The following is a 22,066-nucleotide window of genomic DNA, read 5'->3' as shown; positions in this document are numbered from 1 at the left end:
ACAATTTTACATCTTTTTCATATCTACTTTGTATCTGTAAATGTGTCCACCAGGACAAGTTAATTCCCTGATTTTCCAGTTCTTGTTTAGATTTTAATTTTCCATCAATATCTAGAATATCTTTATATGTCCATATTTTTTCAAAGTTTACCAAGTTCGGATGTATAAATACCTCCATCGTTGATAACCACTCTGGAATTTTTAAATATATTTTAGCTTTAATTTTTTCCCATACTTTTGACAAGGCATTTCTTATAAAATGATTTTGAAAGTACTTATGGACTTTATTTTTCCCATACCATAAGAAAGCGTGCCACTCCAATTGTAAATCATGTCCCTCTAAATACAATAACCTTTTATTTCTAAGTGTTATCCACTCTTTCACCCATGTTAACACAGATGCTTGGTAATACAACGTCCATTCTGGCAACCCAAAACCTCCGTTTTCCTTAGCATCTTGTAATGTTTTCATCTTAATTCTAGCTTTTTTTCCGTCATGGCTGTGTTTGAGAGTATTAAGATGGAGGGCTTCAGGCAGATACAGTTTCCCCCCCTTGTAAGCCAAACCATCCCTGCATGTTAGGGAGGTTTGATTATCTTTGAACCATTGATCGGTGAGGAGCTCTTGTTTTATTTTCTTTACCCCAGGGTCATCAGGATTAGGGACCCTGCGAGGCATGAGTTGAGAGGCAGCTTGTCGACTGGAGATAATTGCCTCGTTAACCTCTTCATGTTTGCTTTTGTACTGGGGCAATCTCGATAGCGCATCAGATAGGAAGTTTTTTCCTTCCGGTATGTATTTTAGAGTGAAGTTGAAATGGTTAAAGTACTGTGCCCACCGCACTTGCTTTGGGGACAATTTGCAGGGAATTTTCAGTGCTTCTAGATTTTTGTGATCTGTCCATACTTCAAAAGGCACCTTGCTCCCCTCTAGATAGTATCATCAGTTTAACATGCCCCACCTAATTCTGCAGGCCTCCTTCTCCCAGATTTCCCATCTCTTCTCGCTTTCAGTGAATTTTTTAGAGGTGTAGGTGCAGGGTTGCAGGACCCCACTTTTGTTCTTTTGCAGTAATACTGCTTCGACTGCCATGTCACTGGCGTCACTTGAATTACGAAGGGCTCCCCTGGGCAGGGGTGCTTTAGGGCTGGCTCAGCAGCAAATAGTCTTTTTAAATTCTCAAAAGCAGTTTGACATCCCATCGTCCATGCTAGTGGTTAGCTCAGTCGCGGCTTTCCTCCCCCTTTGCCTGTTTTGAGTAGTTCTGTAAGGAGTAGGGCAATCTCGGCAAAGGTGGGGATGAATTGATGATAGAAGTTGGCAAAACTCAAAAAGCTCTGAAGCTGTTTGCAAGCCTTCAGTTATAGTTTTCATTTGGCTGGGTCCATTTCTATGCCCTCATTGGAAATTCTGTAGCCAAGATAATCTAACTGGGTCTGGAGAAATTCACATTTTGACAATTTGGCATAAAGCTTGGCATTCAATAGTTTCTTTAATACTTCTCTCACCAGCTTTATGTGATCAGTCATATTCGTGCTGTATATCAGGATATCATCAAGATACACCAGAACCCCTTTGTACAAGTGATCATGTAGGACCTCATTAATCAACTGCATGAATACGGCTGGGGGCCCCTGTAGTCCAAATGGCATGACTTTGAATTGATAGGTCCCCATGGGGCAGTTGAAGGCAGTTTTCCATTCATTTCCCTCCTTTATTCTCACCCAGTAGTACACCTCTCTCAGGTCTAATTTAGTGAAGATACTCCCCTTAGCCAAATGGGTTAATAAGTCCTTTAGGAGGGGGAGATATTTATTTTCCACACTCACAGTGTTGAGACCCTTATAGTCTATGCAGAGACAAAGAGAGACATCTTTTATTTCTTTGAACAACACAGGGGCTCCCACAGTAGACTTGTCTCATTCAATGAATCCCCTTGCTAGGTTTTTATTCACGTATTGTTGCATCTCCTCCATTTCGAGGGGGGACATAGCATATATTCTCGGTCATGGGAGTTTGGCTCCCAGCAACAGTTTGATTGAACAATCATTGAGTCTGTGAGGGGGCAGGGTATCACATTCTTTCTCACTGAATGCTTCCGCCAGGTCCGGGTACTTACTGGGGATGATTGGCCCACCTGGTGGCGGTGAGGCAGCCATGTGCGCTCACTCATTTGGTGGCCTAAAGTGTCCTGCAATGTTAGTTGAAATAGTGGGAGGTTTAGGCCCTATAGATACCTCACAGTTTCATTCCTTGCTCCCACCAGATAAATGTTTTCCATTTGTCCAACCAGGCTAATCCTAGGATCACAGCCTCAGTCAGTTTTGGGGCCACCAAGAAACAAATAAACTCCCAGTATTCACCTATTTCTAGGTGTAGGGGTTCAGTTAATTGCGTGACTAAAGTCCCTCCCATCAGGGAGCCATTGGCTTGCTCAGACCTCACAGGTTTGGAGAGCTGTTTCACCCATAGGCCTATTTTCATGGCAAATGGTAGGCTAGTGATGCACCACGAGCATCCAGAATCAGTTAGCACATTTAAGTCTATTTGTGCCCCTGACTTAGGGATTATAAATTTGGCGGGCAGTGAAAAAGGCAGGACGTGTCGACTCACCATTGGGTCGTTCTCTCCTTCATTGTCATTGTCAAAGGAGGGTAGAGCAGGGGCAGGTCCACTCAGAGTCCCAGTGTCCTCCTGTCTGGGGGATGTGACCTGGGCAACAGTTTCCTGTGTGATCTGGGTAGATTTCTCTCTCGTTAGCCCCTGGGCAGGTTTCTTTCTTGCTGCTGGTCCCAGTCTGTTCTGTTGTTGGGGGTAGGGGACTGAACAGTTTGCTGCTCAATATCCCTTTTGTCCACACCATAAACACTTAATTGATGGGGCAGCAGATGGCCTGGGTCTTTCAGCCATCACAGTAGTTGGAGATTTTCGTGGGGATGATTGCCATTTGGGTTGCTCTGACTTTGGCTTGGATTCAGGTGGGGGAGGCTTCTTATAGCTGAACGTCTAGCCTCACTGCTGTCTGGTACCATTCTTGCAGCTGATCAGGTACTGATCGATAGAGGTGGTCATCTAATCCCTCAATGAAGTGATGGATTAGGGATTGTTTAGACCACTTCTCTATCCGACCTGCTATCTTGCAAAACTCTCGTATGTACTCCAGGGCAGGCCTTTCAGCTTGTTTTATTTTGTGGATTTGTTCTCCTGCTTTCAGGCCAATGGATTGGTCCTCAAATCTTTCTCTCAGCCCTAGGAGGATTAGTGGGGGTCCTCCAATTTGGAAGCTTGCTCATTATATAAATTGTTCAGCCATTTGGATGCTTCTCCCTCTAGGCTGGATGCAATCACATTGACCATAGCGCCTGGGTCTGGGTAGAAATAGGCCCAGTGGTTCAAATGACAGCGCACTTGGTTGAGGAAGAAAATCAGCTTTTCTGGGTCCCCCATCGAAGGTTGCTCTGAATGGTGGAGCAATTAATAATTGCTGAACCCCCCACCATCTCTGTCACACCCCCAGTTGCTGCTGATCCCATCCTGACTGTTGCTGCATGCCCAGGGGTTGCACATTCAGGGGCTGTGGCCACACCCCCTGCTGCAGTTACTGTACATTTGGGTGTGGTGACCAATCTCCTTGCTGTGGTCATCCTCCCACCAGCTGCTGATCTCCTGGCTTCTGCACCACCCCAAGTTGTTGCAAGGCCTCTATTAGTTGTGGCAAGCTTAGAGGTTGCTGACCATCAACCTGCTCCTCATTGCTGCAGAGGCCTCAGACTGGGGTTCCCTCTCTCTTCAGGGCTGGACACCCTGGCAGGGAAAGACAGGGTCTGGAAGGCTGTCTGATCTGCAATAGAGGGGCTGTAGGCTCCTCTCTGCAGGAGTTGATTTCTGCTTCTCATCTCTAGCTTTTCAAATCTTTCCAGTCACTCACCCGAACCTTCAGTGGCAAATGATCTGGTAGCTCTCCGCTGGCGGTCTGGAGGCATCTGGAGTCTCCACTGGGCTGGGCCTGGCTGATGGCCAGATCAGCTCTCCTGGCTACAAAAACTCATCCTTCCACAGCATGCTGTCTGTTGCTTCCTCCTCTGGAAGGAAGCAACAGACTGCCAGGTCACCATCTTCAAGCAGGTTCTCTTTTTCCATGATGAAATTTTCCTCCTGAATCTTTGTGAGCTTCTTTCAAACCTAGAGACAGTGGCTGGAGTTCAAGACCCCAGGTTGCTTGAAAAGAAAGTAGATCTTGGCATGATATCATGGTTCCGACTAATGAAACATTTCAAAGAACCTCCAGGCATTGTTTATCCTAAAAAGTCTTTAATCGTGTAACAAAATGTTGGCACAGCATTTATGACTCCTCTAATTTGCAATCATAAATCACTTTCTCCAATTAGTTTGAAGGACAAAGTTTCCCTTCCGTTCTGTAGCCCTCCGGTTTCTTATCTTAACTAATCCCCACACACATTTTTTCTCCTCCCCTCCCAGCATCATCTAATTTAACTCTAAAAATATCACACAGCTTATACAGAGAGTGACTGCCTTCATATTTTGTCAAAGCAAGAACATCCAATGTTAGCAGCGTTGACAAACTGGCAAATAAGCCTATTCTTTGTCATTCCTTTCCAGATAAGGAAATAATTTGAGAGCACTCTCAATTGCTCCGGATAGCAGCACCTCTCAAGGAGACCACAAGATAATGATCTCTGGTGACTTCCGGTTTGCCATCGCGGCACTGCAGATGCTTGAAGATGAGTTCCATCTTTTGCGTCCAATTCCATCCTACTGGGGGGCCCTGGAAAGGATCAAAAGTCACCCTGTAGGTGCGACAAATAAGGAGGGGACCCCCGCTTGATTGTGGGAGGGTGGCAGCCCTTTCATTGGATCTGGGGAAACCCTCCAAACCTGCGTGGAAAGACTGGCCAAAGCAATATGGCTCATCACTAATCTGCTGACAGCCAAAGTCAAAATCACCACCAAGCAGCTTTAAAGCAACACGGATGAAACTGGCTGAGATCTGATCTTCTCTTTAAGACTAACTATTTTTTCCTGTAAAAGCTGCCCAAAGTATTTTTCCTCCTGTGAGGAGAGAGGGAAGGGAATTTTTACCCCATCCTCTAAGTACAGCAGCAACTAACTACCCAGGGGAAACAGAGAAACTGTAAGAACAATTTTAATCTAACTGGATGTATATGCTTTTGAAACTTGGGGACTAAAAGTGTTCCTATTTTTAATGGAGATGTTTGTTTTTATCTAAAAAAAAAGAAACAAGACTTGAAAAACTATCATAAAAACTTTGGACTTAAAAAGCTTTAAATGGCATCGGTGACATCTTGTGGCAAAGTATGGTATTACAACTTGTTATTGCCTAAAAGAGACTTGGCCTGAAGCCCAGACTCCAGAAAAAAACTTCTTTGACCTTGACAGCTACCACCTGTGAAAAACTCAGCTGCAAAGAAGGAATTTCTGGGTGGCATATCTGGCTTGTTTGAACTATGAATGTAAACTTTTACTGACTTTCAGAGCTATATATGGGGAATTGCTTTTCTAATACTTTACACAAGAAGCATATGTTATTATATGAGATGATGGAATATCTTGGACTATAAACTCTAAACTCTTGACAAACAATTTCTACTATAAAGACCACCTATAACATGTGAAATAGATGTCCCATACCTAGCAATAAAAAACAAAAAACTATTTTTAACATTTAATTCTAAAGTCTTCAACTTAACATAATATCAAGAGAATATGGATGAAGATCAGGAAAAAATCTTTTCCATGTTAAAATCAATACATGAAACCATTCTTTCAGCTTGTGACAAAATAAGATGCAACATAAAGGAACAAGATGCCAGCTTAAATATACAACCCAGTTCTTGACTACAACCAAAGAACTAACAATGCAGAAAATAACAGGAGAAGTGGAACAACTACACCCTAAGACAGAGGATTCAATTGACCAACAGATCCAGCCAATGAAAAAATCAGAACAGGGAGTGACAACACTGAAAATGGAAAAGACTTTTTACAAAAATCAGAAGAAATTTGAGAGAAAGGAAAAAGAACAGATTGAAGGGAAGATAAACCTATCAGGACAATTGTGGGAAATTGGAGTAATAGGGAGGTGATCTAATAAATGCAAATGTTAATTTGAATATTGATGGGAAATTAAAGCTTGGTGAAAAAAGCAATAACAGGACATTAATTGTATTTAAGGATTGAATGCAAACACAATTAAGATACGTATAAGCTAAAAATTATTGATAAATGTAACAAAGATGTTTTTACTTAGTTAATAATAAGAACTGTATTAGCCTAATATGAGATAGTAGATATTAAGGGAAAAAGAGAGGAAATATCTGATGTTGTAACTTGAGATTTATACTAAAGATTTATATATGTTATTGAACTATTGATTAACCCAGTCACCATGTTTAAATAATTAATTGTAAAATTAGAAAACTAATAAAATATTATAAAAAAGATAATGATCTCTGGTGAGTTTAGGGTTCTGGGGGATGAGAATCATCTTGCTCAAACTATGGTTGGCATGTTTGAAGGGACACTGTGTTCACACATTTTCTTTTCTAATAACTTTCAAAAATTGCTTCTTAGCTATTAGCGACCATTGAACTGACAAGTCTCAAAACACCAAATGAGTTTTCTTCAGTTCTTAGCAAATATATTTTAAATACAAGTTTAAAGACTTTTTTTTTTTTTTTGCATAGGGAGCAAAGCATGATTAGAATTTTGCTTCTGGAAAGTTATAAATGAACTAAGAGTCCCTATGGATAAAATTTTGGAATCAGTTATAAGAATCTTTTCCATAGGAAATACTTGTTTTTAATTATTTTACAAAAATATAATAGGATGAGACTTTGAAGGTATCTACCTCTGTAGATGGATCGTATTTAAGATTTGTTATTAAAAAGAAACCAGTTTTACCACACAAAACTGACACTGATCTGAAAGTGATTTAAAAATGACAGATTATAAGAATGACATGGAAAAAGATGGACATACAAACATACATACAGGACATACAAAAGAAACTGGCTGATTTCTTAATAATTAAAAGAGATATACAAATAACAAACCAAGAGAGTGATCTGTATAACTTTCCTACCAATATACTGGATTTACAAAAAAAAAAAAAAAATAACTTGTTAAAGCTTTGAAGAATTTTGTGAGAAAGGAGAAAGAAAGAAAAAAAATAAAAAGAAATCAAGTTCTAGGACAAATTCTAGGGACTAAAGATCAAGATCGTTAAAAATAAAAGAAGGGGATATAAAACAGATTTATTTGATAATGATTAAAAAGAGATGTTATCTCTGATAACCTTAATGGATTAAAACTGAGGTTTTAAGATGCAATATGGGAAAATAGATCATTTGTTATATTTTAAGAGAACTAATAAGTTACTAAAACCGTTTATACTTGTGATGAAGGGAAAAGTCATTTCTTTATATTTTCTATTCTTTTTCTTTACTATATTTTTATTTTTTGTTTCTTTTCTTTTCTGTACTTTCTATTTTTTCTTTTCTTTTTTAATTTGTATTTTACAATACTAATTTTTAATAAAATTACCCTATTAAAAAAATTGCTAGAAAAGAGAAGCTAAAGCAAGGAGAAACTTTAACTGTTCAATTTTCCTCAGTGAAAAGGATGACAAATTATCACCCAATGAATGAATTATTCTCACCTGGATATACAAATTTAGAGTTAATCTGTATGATACAGATAAGGATAACCAAATGAACATGTTTTGCATGCACCGAGTCTCCCTTTTTAATGTACAAAATTAGCATCAATTTATCCATATTACATTGCATGCATTTGTACCCACATTGCTGCTTAAATATAAACTCTGGTATGAATATTCCTTTAAAGGAGAATATTTGTAGTTCAGGATTGAAATGAGGGGTGCTTGGTTGTTTTCTTGCAGATGTTTCATTAACATCATTAGTGCTAGAATATTCCTTTAAAATTAGATTTCTAATGCAAGTTTGAAACAAGCACTGTATCACAACATTCAAAGAAATGTATAATCTGTAGGAAAACTAAATTTTGACCCATGTTGTTGAATGTTGCTTGTCCTTTCCCTCTCCCTGAGGCAAATTTAATAACATGAAGGTTTCTTTATACATTTTTTTTATTATCCTACTCTCTTTCCTTAGAAATTATTGCCTAGATTTTTTTTATTGAAAAAGTTTTATTAACAATTAATAAAAAAAATTTAACCCCCAAACCTATCCACCCCCAGCCCCCTACCCCCCCACTTCCCAGAGCCAAGTACAGGGTTATTACAAACATATTAAACAAAATCTAATTAAATTTAACAAATTATACACTAACCAAATTCATACTTAACCCTTAACTCCCTTTAAACCTTAATATCATAATATTATAAACAAATCTATTTTAAAACAATTATTATAAAATACCATAATAACAATAAATAAACTAAATAATTTCCATTATAAAATGCTATTAATAATAATTATTATTTAAAATTTAATCATAAAATAAATGGAACTTTTTAGTTCCATATTTAATCTGAATATAATCTATCCATCTTCTCCATACCATAATATATCTTTCTTGTGTATGATCCTTTAAATAAGCAGAAATTTTAACCATTTCTGCTAAATTAGAAACCTTAAGTGTCCATTCTTCTATAGTAGGCAACGAATCTTTCTTCCAATATTGACCTACCAATAACCTTGCTGCTGTTACTAAATTCAACATTAAAATAGTTTCTTTAACATCAAAATTCACAAAAATCCCTAGTAAAAATAGTTGAGGAGTAAACTTTATCTTCCTTTTAAAAATCTTTTGAATGTTCCACCAAATCATAATCCAAAAAGCCTTAATATTTTTACAAGTCCACCAAACATGAAAATAAGTTGCGTCAGAACTACCGCATTTCCAGCATTTAGGCTGTAAATTAGGATACATACAAGACAACTTTTTAGGATCCAAATGCCACCTATAAAGCATTTTGTAAAAATTTTCCCTTAAATTTTGAGCCTGTGTAAATTTAACATTTCTAATCCAAATTATCTCCCATAAATCCAATGGGATCGGTTCCTGGATATTCTGAGCCCATTTAACCATACAGTCTTTAACCAAATCCATTTCCGAGTCCAATTCTATTAACGCATTATAAATTTTTTTATGTGGGCCTGATTCTGATCTTTAATCTGAATTACCAAATTTTCATCTCCTAATGTTATTCCAATTTTCTTATCTAAAGTCCACCTATCCACTATTTGTAAATACTGAAACCATGAGTGTAAAATATTTTCTTGCCTTAATACATCTAAAGATTTTAACTGCCAGTCAGTACCTGACCAAATAAGTAATTCTTTATATGGAATTTTTTCAAAATTCATCCCTTTAGAAATCCCCTCAACTGCATGTCCAGGAATCCTCCAAATAGGTATTTTGTAATTTAACCTGTAATGATATTTCTTCCAGACTCGAAGTAAGGCATTTCTTAAAATATGTGATTTAAAAGCCCGATCTACTTTCTTATTGAAAATTAAATATGTATGCCAACCATATAATAAATCCCACCCTTCAAGAGAAAGAATATTTTTGTTTGTTAAATTAAGCCAATCACTTATCAAAGTTAATGTGGCTGCATTATAATATAATTTCAAATTAGGTGCTTTAAGCCCTCCTCTTTCTCGAGCATCTTGCAAAATCTTAAACTTCAGCCTTGGTTTCTTCCCAGCCCAAATAAATTTATTGATACCCTTCTGCCACTCATCCAAATTAGCATCTTTTTTTAAAATGGGTATCATTTGAAACAAAAAAAGAAACTTTGGTAGAACATTCATTTTTACAGCTGAAATTCTCCCCAACAATGACAGTTGTAATTTTTTCCAATCATTTAAATCCTTTTGTATTTTTGTCCATAATAATTCATAATTATTCTTATATAATTTTCCATTAGAAGCAGTTATATATACTCCCAAATATTTAACCTTTTTCACTATCTGAAAACCTGTAAGTTTAACTAAAATTTCATTTTCCCTCTCAGTCATATTCTTAGATAATATTTTAATCTTATTATTATTTACTTTAAAACCAGAAACTTTCCCATATTGAGTTATAAGTTCCAACAAATGACTAACTGATTGAATCGGTTGTAATAAAGTTAAAACCAAATCATCCGCAAAGCTCTCAATCTATACTCATTCTTATTTATTTTTATTTCCCATAAGTATGGTTGACTCTTGAATCTGAATTAACAAAATCTCAATTGTTAAAACAAATTCCCGGTTGGGTTAACATTTTACATCTTCAGTTCCGGGAAAAAAAATGGAATGTTGTTATTTATGTAAAGAAAAATTTGTCAGATAAATTGATAGACTCTGATTCTCAAGGGAGATATGTTTTTATTGAGTTGGAGTTGTATGGAAAGAAATTTCTTATAGTGGGGTTGTATGCTCCTAATCAACAACAAAAACAGTTTTATAAATTATTACATCAAAAATTAACTTCATTGGACTATAAATATGTCATCTTGATGGGAGATTGGAATGGTGTTTTAGAAACAAATAAGGACAAGAAAGGATCTTCCATGCTCTCCAATCAAGCTAAATTATCTAAGACTTTCTTTGATTTGAAAAATAATTTGGAATTGAGAGACATTTGGCGGGAACGAAATGTGGAAGAGAGGGACTTTATCTTCTTTTCCAACAGGCACCAATCATTTTCAAGAATTGACATTTTTTTTATTACTACTGATTTATATTTTAGTGTTAAGAATACTAAAATTTTTCCTAGGAAATTGACCGATCATAGTCCTGTATGATTGGAATTATTTGTGGATAAAGGGAGTAGAAGATCTTGAAGGTTGAATGAGAACTATTTAGATATGAGGTAAACTCACAAAAGTGTAGAGAATATTTGAAAGAATTTTTTTACTTTAAATATGTATAAGGCTACTTCAATGACGATGGTGTGGGATGCTAGTAAAGCTTTTATGCGAGGAGTTTTGATTCAAATGAATAATGCCCACAGGCGTAATCATTTGCAGAAATGTAATGAGCTGGAGGAGGAGATTAAATTGAAAGAAAAGAATCCTTTGGATAATAATTTGAAGGCCTCTATAAATATGCTTAAAGAACAATTTAATATGTTAATGGCTGATCAGGTGGTAACCAACCTGCGTTATATGAAACATAATACTTTTTGTAATGCAAATAAGCCTGGTAGATGGCTGGCTTATCAATTACAGAAGAAACAGAGGTCTAGGATTATAGATAGAATAAATTATAAAGGTAAAGTAGTTTCTCAGCAAGAGCTGATTAAAAAAACTTTTTTAGATTTTTACACAAAGTTATATGCTGGTGAAAAGATACAAAGTTTGGATATAGATAAGTATTTACAAGAAGCCCATTTTCCTAAGCTTACAAATGACCAACGAAATGAGATTGATTAATGGTTTAATTACTTCAGAGGAAATTATTATGGCTATCAAACAATTAAAAGTCGGCAAAGCACCTGGTACAGATGGATTGACTGCAATTTATTATAAAACACTATCTGAGGAAATGTTAGAACCATTAAAGGAACTTTTCAATAGTATATTATTGGGTGCAGAGATACCTCCATCTTGGAAAAGGGCATTTATATCGCTGATTCCAAAAGAAGATCAAGATCTTACTCAACCAAAAAATTATAGACCTATATCTCTTTTGAATACAGATTATAAATTTTTTTCTAAAATATTGGCGAATAGATAGATGATTGTTTTGAAACAAGTGATTCATACTGATCAATCTGGTTTTATAACTGGAAGATATATGAAAAATAATGTTAGACAAATTGTTGACTTAATTGAATATTTGGATAAACATAACCAGATTAATGCTGCGTTGATCTTTTTAGATGCCGAAAACGCTTTTGATCAGTTAAATTGGCAATTTTTGTTAAGAGTAGTAGAGGAGATGAACTTTGGGGATAAATTTTTGCAAGCCCTTAGGGGCATTTATCAACAACAATCGGCTCAAATTATAATTAATGGAGGATTAACAGAGGTGTTTCAAATTGGAAAAGGTACAAGACAGGGATGTCCGTTATCTCCTTTATTGTTTGTTTTAACACTAGAAATCTTGTTAATAAAAATTCGTGAATCAACTACAATAAAGGGAATAATGATAAATAAGAAGGATTATAGGTTAAGAGCTTTTGCCGACGATTTGGTAATTACCTTATCTCAACCGATTAATTCGGTTTTAGTTTTGTTACAAATTATAACTCACTATGGGCAAGTTTCTGGTTTTAAGGTTAATAATAATAAGACTAAAATATTATCTAAAAATTTGACTATTAAGGAAAAGGAAATGTTAGTTAGTTTGACTGGATTTGAAATTGTAAAAACGGCCAAATATTTAGGGGTGTATATAACTGCTTCTAAAGCAAAACTGTATAAAAATAATTATGAGATATTATGGATTAAAGTGCAGAAGGATTTAAACAATTGGAAAAAAAATACAATTATCTTTCTTAGGAAGAATTTCTGCTGTTAAAATGAATGTTTTACCAAAATTTCTTTTTTTGTTTCAAATGATACCTATTTTGAAAAAAGATGTTAATTTAGAAGAATGGCAGAAGGGTATCAATAAATTTATTTGGGCAGGGAAAAAACCAAGAGTTAAGCTTAAGATTATTCAGGATGTACGTGAAAGAGGAGGACTTAAGATGCCTAATTTGAAATTGTATTATGATGCTGCGGTTTTAATATTGATTAGTGATTGGATTAATTTAACAAATCAAAATATACTTTTTTTTGGAGGGATGAGATTTACTATATGGATGGCATGCTTATTTAATTTATAATAAGAAGGTAACTCATCCAGCCTAGATGAGTTCAAATCGCCAGGACCAGACGGATTACACCCCAGAGTTCTCAAGGAACTGGCAGATGTGATATCGGAGCCACTGAACTATATTTTTCAAAGATCCTGGAACACAGGGGAACTACCAGAGGACTGGAAAAGAGCTGATGTAGTTCCCATCCTCAAAAAAGGAAAAAAAATGGATCCAGGAAATTACAGACCTATCAGCCTGACCTCAATACCTGGGAAGATCCTGGAAAAGATAATCAAACAACGAATCAACGAACACCTAGAGGCAAACAAAGTCATTACTAAAAGCCAACATGGGTTTGTCAAAAATAGATCATGCCAGACAAATCTTATTGCATTCTTTGACCAAGTGACAAAATTAGTGGATCAGAGGAATGCTGTGGACATAATTTACTTGGACTTCAGTAAGGCATTTGATAAAGTAGATCACAACCTACTACTTGACAAGATAGAAAAATGTGGGGTAGACAGAACCACCACCAGATGGATCCGTAGCTGGCTGACCGGCCGTACTCAGCGAGTGGTCCTCAATGGAACTGCATCTATATGGAGGGAAGTGTGTAGTGGGGTGCCCCAGGGCTCTGTTCTGGGCCCAGTACTCTTCAACATCTTCATCAACGATTTGGATGAAGGGATAGATGGGGAACTCATCAAATTTGCAGATGACACCAAGCTGGCAGGAATAGCCAACACTCCAGAAGACAGGCTTCAGATACAGAAGGATCTGGACAGACTTGAACACTGGGCACTAACTAACAAAATGAAATTCAATGGTGAAAAAAGCAAGGTTCTACATTTAGGCAAGAAAAACCAAATGCACAAGTACAGCATAGGTGGCACCATGCTCAATAGTAGTAACTGTGAGAGGGACCTCGGAGTCCTAGTAGACAATCACTTAAATATGAGCCAGCAGTGTGCTGCAGCTGCCAAAAAGGCCAACACAGTGCTAGGCTGCATTAACAGAGGGATAGAATCAAGATCACGTGAAGTATTAATACCACTCTTCAATGCCTTGGTAAGGCCACACTTGGAATACTGCATCCAGTTTTGGTCACCACGATGTAAAAAAGATGTTGAGACTCTAGAAAGAGTACAGAGAAGAGCAACAAAGATGATTAGGGGACTGGAGGCTAAAACATATAAGGAACGGTTGCGAGAATTGGGTATGTCTAGTTTAACGAAGAGAAGGACAAGGGGGGACATGATAGCAGTATTCCAATATCTCAGGGGCTGCCATAAAGAAGAGGGAATTAAGCTATTTTCCAAAGCACCTGAAGGCAGGACAAGAAGCAACGGGTGGAAACTAATCAAGGAGAGAAGCAACCTAGAACTAAGGAGAAACTTCCTGACAGTGAGAACAATTAATCAGTGGAACAGCTTGCCTCCAGAAGCAGTAAATGCTCCAACACTGGAAGTTTTTAAGAAGAGACTGGACAGCCATTTGTCCGAAATAGCGTAGGGTTTCCTGCCCGAGCAGGGGGTTGGACTAGATGACCTCCAAGGTCCCTTCCAACTTTACTACTATTACTATTACTAGATAGGGCTTTTAAGTCCCATATTTTAAGAAATGCTCTACTGCGTGTCTGGAAGAAATATTATTATAGATTAAATTATAAAATACCAATTTGGGGGATTCCTGGACACGCAGTAGAGGGTATATCAAGAGGCGTGAAGTTGGATAGGATTTCTTATAATCAGTTGCTTAAACTGGAAGGGAAGGATTGGCAATTAAAAATGCTAGATGAATTAAGGCAAGAAAATATTGTTTACTCTTGGTTTCAATATAGGCAATTGTTAGATAGATGGAGTTTAGACCAAAAGGTTGGTTTTACTTTGGAAGATCAGAATTTGATAAAACAAATTAGAGATCAAAATCGAGCTCATATAAAGAGAGTTTATAATGTTTTAGTGGAATTGGATTCAGAGACGGAATTAGTTAAAGATAGTATGATAAAATGGGCTCAAAATTTTCAAGAGCCGATTTTATTAGATACATGGGAAGCAATTTGGGTTGGGAATGTAAAGTTTACTCAGGCTCAAAATCTACGAGAAAATTTTTATAAAATGTTTTATAGGTGGCACTTGGATCCACAGAAATTGTCTCACGTGTATCCTAACTTACAGCCTAAGTGTTGGAGGTGTGGATGTTTGGATGCAACTTATTATCATATTTGGTGGATGTGTAAAAATATAAAAGCCTTTTGGATTAAGATTTGGTGGAACATTCAGAAGATTTTTAATAGAAAGATAAAGTTTTCACCACAATTATTCTTATTAGGTATTATTGTAGATTGTGATGCTAAAGAAACTATTTTAATGTTGAATCTTATTACGGCAGCAAGGTTATTGGTTGGACAATATTGGAAGAAAGATTCTTTGCCTACTATAGAAGAATGGTTGCTTAAAGTTTCTAATTTAGCAGAAATGGCTAAAATTTCTGCTTATTTGAAGGATCACTCACAAGAAAGATACATCTCGGTGTGGAGAAGATGGATAAATTTTGTACAGAATAAATATGGGATTAGAAAGTATTATTTAGTTTTTGAATAACTTAAAGTTTAAAATGGGAATTATTTATATTGTTAATTATGCTTTTGTTTGAAATTTTTCTTTTGTATTTGAGTTAAAGTATTTTAGGTTTTATTTTTGTATAGTTGGATAAGTTTCATTAGAATTTGTTTGTTTATCTCTTTTTTAACCCTGTAATCAGCTCTGGGAACTAAGAGGGGAGGGTAAGGGAGGTGGGAGGTGGGGGGGGATATTATATTGTATTGTATTAAAAATTTGTATAAAACTTTTCAATAAAAAAACAAATAACAATGGGGTTAATGGACATCCTTGTCTTGTACCCTTTTCAATATTAAAAGTCTCTGTCAATCCCCCATTAATAATAATTTGAGCAGACTGTTGTTGATATATAGCCTTGAAAGCATATAGGAACTTATCTCCAAAATTCATTTTCTCTATAAGTAAAAATAAAAATTGCCAATCTAATTGATCAAAAGCTTTCTCAGCATCCAAAAATATAAAAGCCACAGGGATCTAATTATTATTATCCAAATACTCAATTAAGTTAAGAATTTGTCTTACATTGTATTTCATATATCTTCCTGTTATAAATCCAGACTGATCACTATGAATTAAATACTTTATAACCTGCATTAATCTATTTGTCAAAATTTTAGAAAAAATCTTATAATCTGTATTTAAAAGAGATATAGGTCTATAATTCTTAGGCTCAGTAAGATCTTGATCCTCCTTCAGGATCAATGATATAAAAGCTTTTCTCCAGGAAGGGGGAACCGGAGCTCCCAGCAAAATACTATTAAAAAGTTCTTTTAATGGCTCTATCATCTCTTCAGATAACATTTTATAATACTTTGCCGTTAGTCCATCTGTACCTGGGGCCTTTCCCACCTTTAACTGCTTAATAGCTAAACCAATTTCCTCTGAAGTAATTAAACAATTCATCACATTTTGTTGTTCATTAGAAAGTTTAGGAAAATGTACTGATTGTAGATACTTCTCTACATCTAAAGCATGTATATTGTCACTAGCATATAATTTTGTATAAAAATCTAAAAAACTCTTTTTAATCAAATTCTGTTGATAGACCTCACTACCTTTGTATTTTACTTTCTCTATAATTCTTGCCTTCTGTTTCTTACGTAATTGATAAGCCAACCACCTCCCAGGCTTATTTGCATTGCAAAAGGTATTATGTGTCATATAGCGCAAATTAGTCGCAACCTGGTCTGCCATTAACATATTAAATTGCGCCCTGAGCATGTTTATAGAAGCCTTTAACTTATTATCCATTGGATTCAAGATAGAAACCTTTTCTTTTAATTTGATCTCTTCTTCTATTTCTTTACATTTTTGTATCAATTTAGACCTAAGAACATTATTCATATAAATCAAAATTCCCCTCATGTAAGCTTTGCTAGCATCCCACACCATAGACATTGAAGTACCCTTATTCATATTTAAGATAAAAAATTCCTTCAAATATTCTCTACATTTCTGTACAAGCTCCTCCCGTGTAAATAAATTTTCATTCAATCTCCAAGATCTTCTATTCCCGTCTTCCACAAATAGCTCCAACCACACAGGACTATGATCAGACAATGTCCTAGGAAAAATCTTGACTTTTTTAACCCTGGAAAAAAGACCAGTAGTAATTAAAAAAATCAATCCTAGAAAATGATTGGTGTCTGTCCGAATAAAAAGTAAAATCTCTGTCATTTAAATTCCTTTCTCGCCAAATGTCAATGAGTTCCAGATCATCTTTCATATCAAAAAAGGCTTTGGGTAATTTAGTTTGATTAAAAGTTTTAAAAGAACCCTTTTTATCCTTCCTTGAATCCAGAACACCATTCCAATCTCCCATCAAAATAACAGATTTATAATCCAACTGAGTTATTTTTCCATGCAAAAACTTATAAAATTGTTTCTGTTGCTGATTAGGAGCATATAATCCAACAATAAGGAATTTCTTGTCTTGTAGTACTAAATCAATAATGACATATCTTCCTTGAGAGTCAGAGTCAATTAGTTTAGCCAATAAGTTTTTTTCACATAAATTACAACTCCCCCTTTTTTCCCTGGAGCTGAAGCTATGAAATGTGATCCCAAATGAGAATTTATCAAATATTTAGAGTCCTTGAAAGTTATATGAGTCTCTTGCAAACATACTACATCATTATTGTGTTGTTTCAGATAGTGAATTATTGCCTAAATTTTTCATTGTCTCTCTTCTGTAAAATAAAATGCAAACATATTGCTTGGGAGACCCATATTTTGAAATTACTATTCTCATGACTTTTCTTGTACATATGTAACTAGTCTTTTGGCTAGCTAATGTAATTCCTCTACTTGTTTTTTAGATCTTTAAAAGTTGCTGCTGCCATACCATATTGCTGTTGAATATTTTCTATACTATATTATAATATTGAATTTAGCCACATCAGACAAATGATTGCAATCTAAACTTTTCAAATTTTTGAATCAGTAATTAATGGTGAACTATAACAACTTCACAAATGAAGGTAAATAAATATGTATGACCCAGGATAAGTTGCAAGATCCAATGTGAGTTGATCATTGACTTACTCTTCCAAGCTTTAATTAACAATAACTAAAAGCCACACACAGCCAGGAACCATATAAACACAATGCATAGAACAGCCCAATACACATTACTGAGAGAGAGAAGTTCTCTGATGATGGGCTCCAGCATGAGCCCAAAAGCTTGAAACAATAAATGTTTGGTCTCAGTGACCGATTCAGATTGGATCTTGCTATAACAACTTCAGTCACATCTTGAAAGTTATCTTTCCAAACCCACTGATTTTGTGTGACAGTTAATGCATTCACTGTATAAAACAATGCAAGTTCTGATACAGGGAAAAACAACTCTAAAGAAGTCAGCCTTTAAAGAAGATAGTGGTATGAGGACAATTTCAATGTTTATGCAGCATAAAAAGTGTTTGCCTTTTGTGGTGTTCATGGATTGAACATAGCAATGCTTACAAATAAAAAACAGTTTTCAAGGAGAAGCTGTCTTTATTCACCTTGCAGAGTTGCTTTGCTTCATTATATAATTACTTAAATTTCCAGCTATTTCTGATCCTACCATACAGTCACCATTAATACATGCATGGCACTGAGCAGTTTACAAGATCATTTGTTTTTGTTGCAGAATAATTAATGTTGAGGCAGCACTGTGTGAGAATTAATGTTTTTGTAAATGCAAATAAAGAAAAAAAATCCAGCAGAGAAAATCAGTTCAGCTCCATGGTATACTGAGTTCATTTCATTCTGTTCTGCTTGTAGGAATTCTTGTGAAGCTTCAAAAAAAAAGTCACAAATGTAATTCTTCCTCTCTCTCATTTAACATTGGGGCAATATAACTGTATCATTATCCACCACCCTGATGTACAATGAGGATAATTGTTATCAAAGCTAGGTTGAAAGTAACCTCTCAAGTTGAGGCAGAAGTTTGGAATGAAGAGGACAAGATAGGAGTCTACAATGAAGACTCCTGGGCAACAGAATGGAGGGGGAAGGTAGAAGTGTAGATTTACATTAAATAGAACCTACATTAAACTCAAGAGAGTTTTGTTGCATAAGTCAAACAGGAAGGAAGCTTTTACATAATCCTCCTTCTCTACCAGAAACAAAGCCTCACCTATGATTCAGCTTAGCGATACATCTCCTGGGCATCAATATGCAAAATAAATAGTCCTAAACTGATTTTTTTTGCCAATTGTGCATGTTGTATTATATTTTCTCTGTGAAGACTAATTTTAAAAATACTTCTTTTAATATTTCTTACAGCAAGATCAACATAATAGAGCCATAGCTATGTACTGTATATTGAATATTCAGAATTTGGCACAAGATCGTAATAAAACCAGGATGGGCAAAACTGAAAATAATTTTGCGCCTAGAAATAAGTTGTGTATGTGTTAGCTGCTTATGTGAATCAGATGTCCTGTAGCTTCTTATGTGAATCATATGTCCTGTAGCCTTATGTCCATCCAATTTGGTTAAGGCATCAGGCTAGAAACTGGGCGACTGAGTTCTGCCTTAGGCATAAAGCCAGTGTGTGACCTTGGATCAGTTGTTCTCTGTCAGCCCTAGGAAGAAGGCAATGGAAAATCATTTCTAAAATATTGCCAAGAATACTGCAGTCACCAATAGTCAGCACTGATTAAAAGTAGTACACTCACATCTCCCCAAAAAGAAGATAGTTCTGAATTTAAGATGATCCAACTCCAAAATTGTAACTCTTGACATATACATCAACATACATATTTTCACAAACCTATAGTTTTTTCTCCATTTTAAAAGTAATTATTTGAGGGAAGGGGTATCTTCTTTCAGATAAATATAATATTTCTTCCAGTCCTGTAAAAATATTTGTTTTGGTAGTCACATCTGATCTTGCAGTCACATTTTGTTAACTTTCATTCTTTCTTGTTTTATTCCATAGACATTATCTGAATGAACATATATATATATAGAAAATCTCAGCTTGGTGAAGTACTAAGCTCTACATTAGATAGCATTTCATTGCATTTTCTTCTCAATTCAGCCTCAGTATTGAAGAACAGGATGGCAAGTAAGATGGGTTCAACTTGAAAGGCTGTTAGCAAAATCCTCTCTGGGGGGAGGTGGGAAAAAAGAGATTACATTTGGAACCCCCATTGCTAGAGGCCAAGTAGCAAGAAACTGAGAACACCACGCTTCCTTTCCTACAACGCCCTTGAAATGCATGATTTAGCATTGTATCAGGGCATGACAGGATATTCACACTGGTAGATTCAGTCACCTAATTTTGGGAATGGCAGACAGAAGAATTGTTACAAATACGATTGGTACAAAGGAAAGATGTTTATATGAAACTAAGTAGGAAAATGCAAGGGAGGTATGTATGTAATGTTTATAGTAACTGTGTAATGTTTATAGTACCACCATAAGACTAGTTCACCATTGTCTATTTCTAAGATATTGTTTGATTAGGACTACTCTACAGTCACAATATTGTTTGGTGTTTGGAAATACTAGATCCAACTTCCAACTTAGACATGGTTAGGAAATATTCCCAATTGCTGAGGAAGTGAACTGAAAGCTTATTGCAATCAATCCTCTGATCATGTTAACACAAAATTCCAGCAGTTAATCTAACATGTATCAAAACAAAAACTAATAACTGAAGACCATAGGAAATGTGGATTTAAATATAGATTATTCAGATAGATTTCCATAATACAACTGAAACATTATGAGATAATAGCTTGTTGTGTGGATCCTTTTGTAGGACCACACAAAAAGCACTTATCTTCAAATTATTAAAACAAGTAGGGGCTTCCGGTGGATAGCGTCGATGATGGCGGCTACATTGTAGCCGTCCTCCTGGGACGGTGTGAGAACTGCGGTGCACAGCAGAGATCAGCTGTCCCGCGGCTCAAAATCCCCCTCCCGGGTGAAGGGAGGGGGTAGAGAATCACCCGAATAGAGGTAGAGCCTCTTAAACCCCCCAGGATTTTTTTTCTGGGGGGGTAGAAAGAGAGCTCCCTCGGAGTTCGGGCTGCCTCCGCCTCCCAGCTGTCTCTGTTCCTTCGGGAACAAAGCGAAATGCCGCTACCATCTCCGCACGCTTAAAAGGACCGGGTGAGTGATTTTTAAAAGCGGACAGAGCTGGATAAAGGATTGGACTTATTGATTTTTTATTTACTTTTTAGTTTAGGCTGATTTTCTTTTCTTTTTCTTTGTTTTTTGCTTGTGTAGAGAGTGAAAGTAAAATGGCGATTTGAAAGTCCTTTTTTTTTTCTCGGAAAAAAGCGAGTCAAACAGAATGTGATGGACTATTTAGTTTTTTCTACTTAAACTTTTTAAACTTTTTTTTAGAAGGTGGTTTTGTGTTTTTGAAATAGCTTTTAAACTCTCCTTCGCTTTTTTTTTTTTCTAGAGGATTTTTTATTGTATTTTCTTTAAGAAGAAAGAAGAGGAAATAAGATTTTTCCTTTTTTAAAAAATGGCTTCAAAGAGGCAAGCAGCTTCTACAGTTCCTAAGGTGGCTTCTTCCCCTGCGATCTTACCGGTACAACAACCTAAAGCTACACCGGTACAACAACCTAAAATTACACCACCATCTTCTCCTCCTCTGCCAGTATTATCTGTACAAGACATGAAAGATATAATGGGAAATGCTGTATCTCAAATCAGAGAGGAAATGAAGGACCTTTTAGATCAGAACAAAACTGAAATTAGAGGGGAAATGAAGGAGCTTTTAGATCAGAATAAAACTCAAATCAGAAGAGAAATGAAGAACCTGTTAGAGCAGAATAACACTATTCTGAGGCAAGATATAGTTATGGCTCTATCAGGACTGGCTTCTGTGGTTGAGAAGCTTGATTCAAGGGTTGAAGAGGTTGCAGAAAAGGTTGATACCCTGGAAGATAAATTTGAAGGCATGGAAAAAAAGATGGAAATTTCACAAGATGACATTGTTATGTCTCAGTATAGGGAAATGGAATATGCTTTAAGAATCAGGGGTCTGAAAGAGGATATGCAACAAGATCTGGCAGAAATTGTGGTAAATGACTTTGCTGTTATTCTGAATAGGGAGAAAGATGGAATACTTAGAGAAGTGGAAAAAGTTTACAGAGTTAATTCC

The sequence above is a fragment of the Crotalus tigris genome, unplaced genomic scaffold (genome assembly GCF_016545835.1).
Source record: "Crotalus tigris isolate CLP2741 ecotype Arizona unplaced genomic scaffold, ASM1654583v1 scf7180000019677.366735, whole genome shotgun sequence".
In the NCBI taxonomy this organism is placed as follows: domain Eukaryota; kingdom Metazoa; phylum Chordata; class Lepidosauria; order Squamata; family Viperidae; genus Crotalus; species Crotalus tigris.
This window is presented reverse-complemented; position numbering follows the sequence as displayed.